Source organism: Agelaius tricolor, unplaced genomic scaffold (assembly GCF_023055355.1).
Source record: "Agelaius tricolor isolate 1412-34295 unplaced genomic scaffold, bAgeTri1.0.p SCAF_27, whole genome shotgun sequence".
Lineage (NCBI taxonomy): Eukaryota > Metazoa > Chordata > Aves > Passeriformes > Icteridae > Agelaius > Agelaius tricolor.
Genome location: NW_027269287.1, coordinates 948,287 through 956,903, shown reverse-complemented (window position 1 = coordinate 956,903; position 8,617 = coordinate 948,287). Strand labels below are relative to the sequence as shown.

General features: G+C 43.9%; 1 non-coding gene across 1 annotated transcript; it reads left to right on the top strand.

Moving 5' to 3' along the window:
* Positions 1 to 798: 798 nt before the first annotated feature.
* LOC139600513 (U1 spliceosomal RNA) lies at positions 799 to 963 on the top strand. Its single transcript, XR_011682589.1, has one exon. It is a non-coding gene; the product is annotated as a U1 spliceosomal RNA (small nuclear RNA).
* The last annotated feature ends 7,654 nt before the right edge of the window (positions 964 to 8,617 follow it).

Sequence of the window (8,617 nt, the reverse complement as noted above, 5' to 3'; positions counted from 1 at the left end):
GGGCCTTTAAATTCTGGAAGGATGGTGGTGCTGGAGAGAGTTCAGAGAAAGAAACAGAGCTGGGGAAGAGTCTAGAGCACAAGTCTGTTGAGGCACAGCTGAGGGAGAAAAGGAGGGTCAGGGTGACCTTATTGTTCTCCACAACTAAGGAATTGGGTTAGGTTAATCTGCTCTCCCACAGGTAAGGATTGTTCTGTTCTCCCACAGATCCAGAGAGAGGATGAGAGGACACCATCTCAAACTGGACCAGGTGAGGTTTAGGTCAAGCATTAGGAGAAATTTCTTCTTGGTAAGGGTGATTAGGCACTGGAATGGGCTGCCCAGGGAGGTGGTGAAGTCACTAAGCCCAGAGGTGGTTAAGGGAAGACTGGATGTGGCACCCAATGCCCTGGTCTAGTTGACATGGTGGTATTCAGTCATTGGTTGGACTTGATGACTTCCAAGGTTGTTTCCAACCTAATGGATTCTGTGATTCTAATAAAAAATTGTAAGTTTTTGTTCTGAAGTGTTTAGAACAGCATCACTTCTCATTAGTTTTATATATGTCCTTAATTATTCTGATAATAAATTTAGAAGTACTGTTCCAACCCTTCAAAGTAGTTAACAGCAATAAACTAGTTGCCATGAAAGAGACCCACACACTGCTGTTGCTTTATTTTCTGTGCATAACTGCCTCGGAAAAGATAAATGAAATTAATAAGTGCTCCTTCTATTGAAAATTACAATTCCCTGCAGTCATGGGATGTATCCTCTCTTCCTCCTTTAGACTAAAACTGTGACTACTTATACTGACTACTTATACTTACCTGGCAGGGGAGACACCATGATCAGGCAGGTGGTTTTCCCAGGGCGAGGCTCTTTCCTTGCACTCCGGGATGTGCTGACCCCTGGGATTTCCCCAAATGCGGGAAACTCAACTGCATAATTTGTGGTAGTGGGGGACTGCTTTCGCGCTCTCCCCTGGTTTTTTGGGTTTTTTTGGTTTTTTTAGGGGTGGAGCTTCCTGTGTTGCTGCTGAGTGGCTGATTTTAGGGGGCCTCTGGGGAGCGCGGCGACCTGGAGCGGGCAAACAGGGGTGTGGTGAGTCTCTGGGGCGTATACAAGGCAGTTTGCGCGGCAGTTTGCGCAGGCAGGGCAAGCAGGCAGGGTTACCAGCTCTCTTGCTAGTAAGGAGTCCTCTGTGTTCTTTGAGGTCTTTCTGCTGCCTGGTTGTGTTTGAGGTGTCTGTTCATAATGGTTTCTACACGGTCAAGAACTGTGGCTGGTACAAGTGTAAGTGACCAAGTCGAGCCCTCCAAAAAGGATGTGTCTGTACAGACCCATCTGTGCCCAGAGTGTTTGAGCTTATCGGTGGCTTCAGGGAGTGTTGTGGAGGGGACCTGCCTGCGGTGTAAACAAGTGAATGACCTCCTTTCACTGGGGACTGAGCTTAGGGAGGAAGTTGAAAGGTTAAGGAGTATCAGGGAAAGTGAAAGGGAAATAGACTGGTGGAGCTCAGCCCTTCCATCTTTAAGGGAGGCCTTCGACCGACAGACTGAGGACTTATATGCTCTCAGGCAATAGAAGGGCACCCGGTAGATGAAGAGGAGTGGAAATGGGTCCCCATTTGGGGAGGTAATAGCAAAAACTCCTCCCCATCCCTATCATCCAGCCAGGTACCACTTCAGAATAGGTATGAGGTCCTGGATCTAGAGACCCAACTAGATGATTTAGGAAAAAATTGTCTGCCCTGTGAACCTCCCAATTATGATTCATCTGTAACATGGATCACTACCTCTAACATCAAGAAGAAAAGAAGGGTAATCGTAGTAGGTGATTCCCTTTTGAAGGGAACTGAGGGCCCCCTATGTCGACCAGACCCATCCTACAGGGAGGTCTGTTGCCTCCCTGAGGCCTGGGTACAAAATATCACTGAGAGACTTCCTGGGCTGATTCAGCCCTCTGATTATTACCCACTGCTGATACTCCAGGCTGGCAGTGATGAGATTGAAAAGAGGAGTGTCAAGGCAGTTAGAAAGGACTTCAGGGTACTAGGTCAGGTATTTGATACGGCAGGAGCACAGGTAGTGTTCTGCTCAGTCCCTTTGGTGGCAGAGGAAAATGAAGAAAGAAACAGGAGAATCCGCATCATCAACAAGTGGCTTAAGGGTTGGTGTCATCGGCAAAATTTTGGATTCTTTGATCATGGGGAAACTTTTACAGCATCTGTTCTGCTAGAACCAGATGGGGTACATCTCTCTGTTAAAGGCAAAAGGTTTTTAGCTCATGAACTGGCAGACCTCATTGAGAGGGCTTTAAACTAGGTTTGAAGGGGGAAGGGGGAGCAGCTGAGCTATCTGGAAGCAGGCCCAAGGCTTGCAAGGCTAAGTCAGGGGCGAAGTCAGTAGCCCAGCTGAGATGCATGTATACCAATGCACACAGCTTGGGCAACAAACAAGAAGAGCTGGAGGCCATGGTGCAACTGCAGAACTGTGACGTAGTTGCCATCACGGAAACATGGTGGGATGACTCACATAGCTGGAGTGCTGCACTGGATGGATACAAGCTCCTCAGAAGAGACAGGAAAGGAAGAAGAGGAGGAGGGGTGGCCCTTTATATTAAGCAGACTTTTGATGCCATAGAAATTGAAACTAAGGAAGATGGAGTTGAATGTCTATGGGTAAGAATTAAGGGGAAGGCCAACAAGGCTGACACCCTACTGGGAGTCTGTTATTGTCCACCTAACCAGGAAGAAGAGGTAGATGACTTATTCTATAAGCAGCTAGGTAATGTTTCAAGTTCATCAGCCCTTGTTCTTGTGGGTGACTTCAACCTACCAGACATCTGCTGGGAACTTAATACAGCAGTAAAGAGGCAGTCCTGGAAATTCTTAGAATGTATGGAGGACAACTTTCTGTCACAGCTGGTGGGTGAACCCACCAGGGGAGGGGCTATGTTAGACCTGCTGTTTGCAAATAGAGATGGGCTGGTGGGAGATGTGGTGGTTGGAGGTCGCTTGGGGCAGAGTGATCATGAAATAATAGAGTTCTCAATATTTGGTGAAGTCAGGAGGAGCACCAGTAAGACTCTTACATTGAACTTCCAGAGGGCAGACTTTGGCCTGTTTAGGAGACTTATTCAGAGCGTCCCTTGGGAAACAGCCCTTAAAAACAAAAGAGTTCAGGAAAGGTGGGCATGCCTCAAAACAGAGATCTTGAGGGCACGGGAAAAGACTGTCCCTGTGTGCAGAAAGATCAGTCAATGGGGTAAATGTCCAGCCTGGTTGGGCAAGGAGTTTTTGGAGGTACTTAGAAATAAAAAGAGGATGTATCAGCATTGGAAGGAGGGTCGGGTCTCTAAGGAAGTATTCAAGAAGGCTGCTGGAGCATGCAGAAAAAAAATTAGGAAGGCTAAAGCTCATTTTGAACTTAGAATGGCAACTTCTGTAAAGAATAATAAAAAATGTTTTTACAAATACCTTAATGCTAGAAGGAAGGGTAAGACCAGCCTTTGTTCTTTATTGGACAAGGGAGGGAAGTTAGCATCTGCAGATGAGAAGGCAGAAGTGCTTAATGCCTGCTTTGCCTCAGTTTTTAGTGGGAAGATGACTTGCCCTCAAGACACCTGCCTGCCTGGAATGGTTGATGGTGTCAGGGAGCAGAATGGTCCCCCCATTATCCAAGAGGAGGCAGTCAAAGAACTACTGAAATGCTTGGATGTTCATAAATCGATGGGACCAGACGGGATCCACCCCAGGGTAATGAGAGAGCTGGCAGATGAGCTTGCAAAGCCACTCTCCATCATTTACCAACAGTCCTGGCTCACTGGTGAGGTTCCAGATGGAAGCTGGCCAATGTGATACCCATTCACAAAAAGGGTGCAAAGGAGGATCCTGGTAATTATAGACCAGTCAGCCTGACCTCAGTCCCTGGCAAGATAATGGACCAGTTTATATTAAGTGCCATCACACAGAATTTACAGGATGGCCAGGGTATCAGACCCAGTCAGCATGGATTTAGGAGGGGTAGGTCATGTTTAACCAACCTGGTCACCTATTATGACCAGGTAACCCGCCTAGTGGATACAGGGAAGGCTGTAGATGTTTATTTGGATTTCAGCAAGGCCTTTGACACTGTCTCCAACAGCACACTCCTAGACAAGCTGGCAGCCCACAGCTTGGACAGGAGCACTCTTTGCTGGGTTAGCAACTGGCTGTTTGGCCAGGCCCAGAGAGTGGTGGTGAATGGTGCCGCATCCAGCTGGCGGCCAGTCACCAGTGGTGTCCCTCAGGGGTCCGTGCTGGGGCCAGTTCTGTTTAATATTTTTGTTGATGACATGGATGAGGGTTTAGAGTCTTTCATTAGCAAATTTGCAGATGACACTAAGCTGGGAGCGTGTGTTGATCTGTTAGAGGGACAGAGGGCTTTGCAGAGGGACTTGGAACGGTTGGATGGATGGGCAGAATCTAATGGATGAAGTTCAGTAAGTCCAAGTGCTGAGTCCTGCACTTTGGCCACAATAACCCCCTGCAACGTTACAGGCTGGGGACGGTGTGGCTGGACAGTGCTCAGGAGGAAAGGGACCTGGGGGTGCTGGTTGACAGTCGGCTGAACGTGAGCCAGCAGTGTGCTCAGGTGGCCAAGGAGGCCAATGGCATCCTGGCTAGTATCAGGAATAGTGTGGCCAGCAGGAGCAGGGAGGTAATTCTTCCCTGTACTCAGCACTGGTGAGGCCACACCTTGAGTGCTGCGTCCAGTTCTGGGCCCCTCAGTTCAGGAGGGACGTTGAGATGCTTGAGCGTGTCCAAAGGAGAGCAACGAGGCTGGTGAGGGGCTTGGAACACAAGCCGTATGAAGAACGACTGAGGGAGCTGGGGTTGTTCAGCCTGGAGAAAAGGACACTCAGAGGTGACCTTATCACTCTCTTCAATTTCCTGAAGGGTGACTGTGGTGAGCTGGGGGTCAGTCTCTTTCTCCGGGCAACAACAGACAGAACAAGAGGACACAGTCTCAAGCTGCACCAAGGGAGATACAGGATAGAATTAAGGAAAAAGTTTTTCACAGAAAGAGTGGTCAAATACTGGAATCATCTACCCAGGGATTTTTACCCACATCCCTCAATGTGTTTAAAAAAAGACTGGATGTGGCACTTGGTGCCATGATCTAGTTGAGGTGTTAGAACATGGGTTGGACTCGATGATCTTAAAGATCTCTTCCAACCTAGAAATTCTGTGATTCTGTGATTCTGTGATTCTGTGTGAGTTTGAAGTTAGTGGGAAATTGTGACAGAATCATGCTGATCCACTTAGCAAAGTTTGGTAAATATGAAACAGCAGGTTTTTTTCCCTTTGCCATTAGCATGAGCACTACTGACATGGCGTTCAAAATCTGCAGCCCTTTTCTCTATCTACTGAGAGTTTCTGCTCTTGCAATGTTGTCAAACATTTGCAAAGACCAATACATTGGATATTTACTGCAAATGAGAACCTGATCTGTAGGGACATCCCCATTTATTATGCTAGCTCCATCAAAACACAGCCTCTCTGTCCACTGGGATCTTCTCTACTAACAGCTAACAGCTAATAGCTTGGTCTCTGCTATGCCTCTTCAGATCTTTCAGGTAGTATTTTGCTGTAGGCAACATGGATTAGAAAAAAATTATTTGAAAAAAGCTAATCAGAGAAAAAACATTTCCAGTTTACTTTTGTAAAGCTGAAAATGCCAAGAAAAGTTGTGTATTGATAAGTTTTTTTTAAAAAACCAGATTTTTTAAAATGCAACAGTTTTTTATACTTCTAGATGTTTCATTGATTTGCAGATCTCTTCTAAGCATTCACTCTGTGAAACAAACCACAAAGGTGTTAGAAATACAGTGAACAAGTAGAGAATCTAAAAGGATGTAAGACGTTTCAAAGAGGGCCATTAGAGCCCGCCCACCTTCTCAAGAGTGAAACTGGCTAAACGGCTAAACCTGTGATCTGTGTTTCTTGAAGTTTTATTTTCAATTTTTAAGGGGATTCAGAAGAGAAAAATTAGACATTAACCTTAGTGAACAACAACAACAGCAAAAATTTTGCAGTCATACTTTTCGTTTCTAGCATAATGACACCTAGATGTGAGAATCAGATTGGGAATCTCTTGTAGTTGCTGAGCATATGTATCAGTAAAGCAAATGTTTCAGTTGTGAAGCACTTAATGTCTCAGTAAAAGTGATGATAGTATTATACCTAAACTGCTAGTCAGGGAAGACAAATCGAACAGTGATCATTTATGGGCACAGTTTGCAGCTAAAATTTTCACTTATCTTAATTCTGCTTTCATTAGTAACAGCAAGCAACAATTCAAAAAGTCACAGGCAAAAAGAAAAGCAACTGGCCCCATTGAAATTGAGGGCGCATCCTGCAATTTATCCTGTTTCAGAGAGTAGCCAGTCACTTATGAATGGGGAAGGATATAAGGAATAAGTGTAAAAATGCTTACCCAGAGTATTATTCTCGTCTTCAGCAATTCAAGTCAGCAGTCCCATGGGGTTAATAGACTGCGTGGATTATTCTTTCTTAAAATCATTAAGGGTTTTTTTTTTTGACACGCATAAGCTTGTAGCATCCAAACAATTCTGAAGCAAGAAATTCCACAGAGATGCTACCTGTCCTGCATAGTGAAAGAAACTGTTGTTACAAAGACTTGAAAAGAGAATAAGGTCATGTGCTGGAAAGAGGTGTGAAATAGGCAAATAAGTAGGAAGAGTGTCTATCACTGAAGGGGTATCGGGAACAGCCAAAGGTGATACAGAGACTCCAACATTAGAAGGCATGAAAAGACACTTTATTATTGGAAATCTACAGTTCTTATAGAAACTTTCTTATAGAAAGTTCTTATAGTTCTTATGGTGGACCTAAGACCTGATTGGCCTTAAGGAATCTTCTCTCACACTAGTTGGTGAACTATGAATAGCACACTCTGGAGAACCATATCCAAAAACAATGGTAACAGAAAGAGAGATAATTGTTTGAATTCTTTTCTCTAAGTTTCCCACAGCTTCTACACAGCTTCCCTCTCTGTTCCCTCTCTGCTTCTTTCTCTCTCAGTTCAGAGGATATGTGATTCCACAACTGGCCACAGTCTTTAATGGCATAGGAGCTTCTGGGTAATCAGACAGTGATAACAAAACAAGCACTTGCAGTGATGACTGCAAAGCTTTTTAGATATCTGTTTTTCCAGTGGGGTCAACCTCAAGCTTTTTGTGTTGCTTCTGTATGTGGCATTGCTGCAAAATGAGGAAGAAGCATAGAAAGTGTACTGCAGTTCCAGTGATGGCCCCTGGTGTTGTCTTGTCTATAACATGCCCCTTGCTGGAGTAATTTGTAATTTCAGATTTAGCTGGGCTGTCTCAGTCACTTTGTAACCCTGCAACTCTCAGGCACAAAGAATCTGTGGAGAAACTTGCGAGAGGGCAATTTCCCTCCAGCAAATATAAACTTCTACTTCTGTCATCCCTGCTGGTTTTGCTGTAGCTGAAAAAAATTCTTCTTGGCTGCAAGGGCAGGAGGGTAAGTGGAAATGCCTCCTAGAGTCAGACTCCTTTCTGTTTGCACTCTCACCAAGGCAGAGAGTACACGCCTGTTTCTTTCCACAGGTCTGTTTAAAGCATGCAGAATGTTTAAAATGGGTACACAATGATTTAATGCTACAAAAATTGAAGTCAAGGCAAGGTAAAAAGCTAGCAAGATGGGGATCTTTCCTGACAGCTGTAGAAACAACCAGCACTCTCTCTTCGTTCTGCTTTACAGCACTATCCAATATTGTCAGCATCATTGTCATAGCTGGGATGTGACAACCTTTTTCTCCTAAAGGGCTTAATTTGTGAACTAAAACATTCCTAATAAGCTTAATGCACATTCCAAGGGAATGGGAGACAGCAGGCTTGATGCTGTATGGTGCCTCTCACACACTGCAGGAATTGAAAACTCTCAGCACGATTTATGACCAAGGTCAGTGAATGCAAGTAAACTCATTAAAGCATTTATGGGGGGCCTGGATAGATTAGATGCCCTTATTGACCTCTGCACTATACTTCCATTTCTCTGCAGATAAATAAATAAAAAGGCTTCATTGGAACCAGATATTTTCAGAGTAAGTATGGTTATTAACACAATTATTACAAAGCTTCATACCTTAATTCTTTTATTTTGTATTCTTTGTGTCTTGTTTAGAAAACACACATTTATTGCTTTTGAAAATGTATTGGCAAAATGTATACACAGTCTTGTGTTTCATTAATCCAGTGACATCTATGCTCTTGATACCTCAAAGTTCATTTAAAATATATCTATCAGATACACTTTTATTCATTTTTCTTTTATGAACCCATGTGGTGGCAAGGGAAAAGGCTTTTGGCTGAGGGTTGGTCATTGTGTTTTCTTTTTTTAAATTTTGCCTTCTTTCTGTTAATTTTAACTTCATTATTAAGATGAATTGTAATGATGTTTAAATCCCTACAGGCAAACTGGTTTAATTTGATTTTTTCTGATAGATGAGAAAAAAAAAGGTTAGGAGTTGCAATCTTGTATTCCATACTCTTGGGCTTACATTTTTAATGTGTCTTTCAAACTAAAATTGATTTTTCTCTTTCTTTAAAA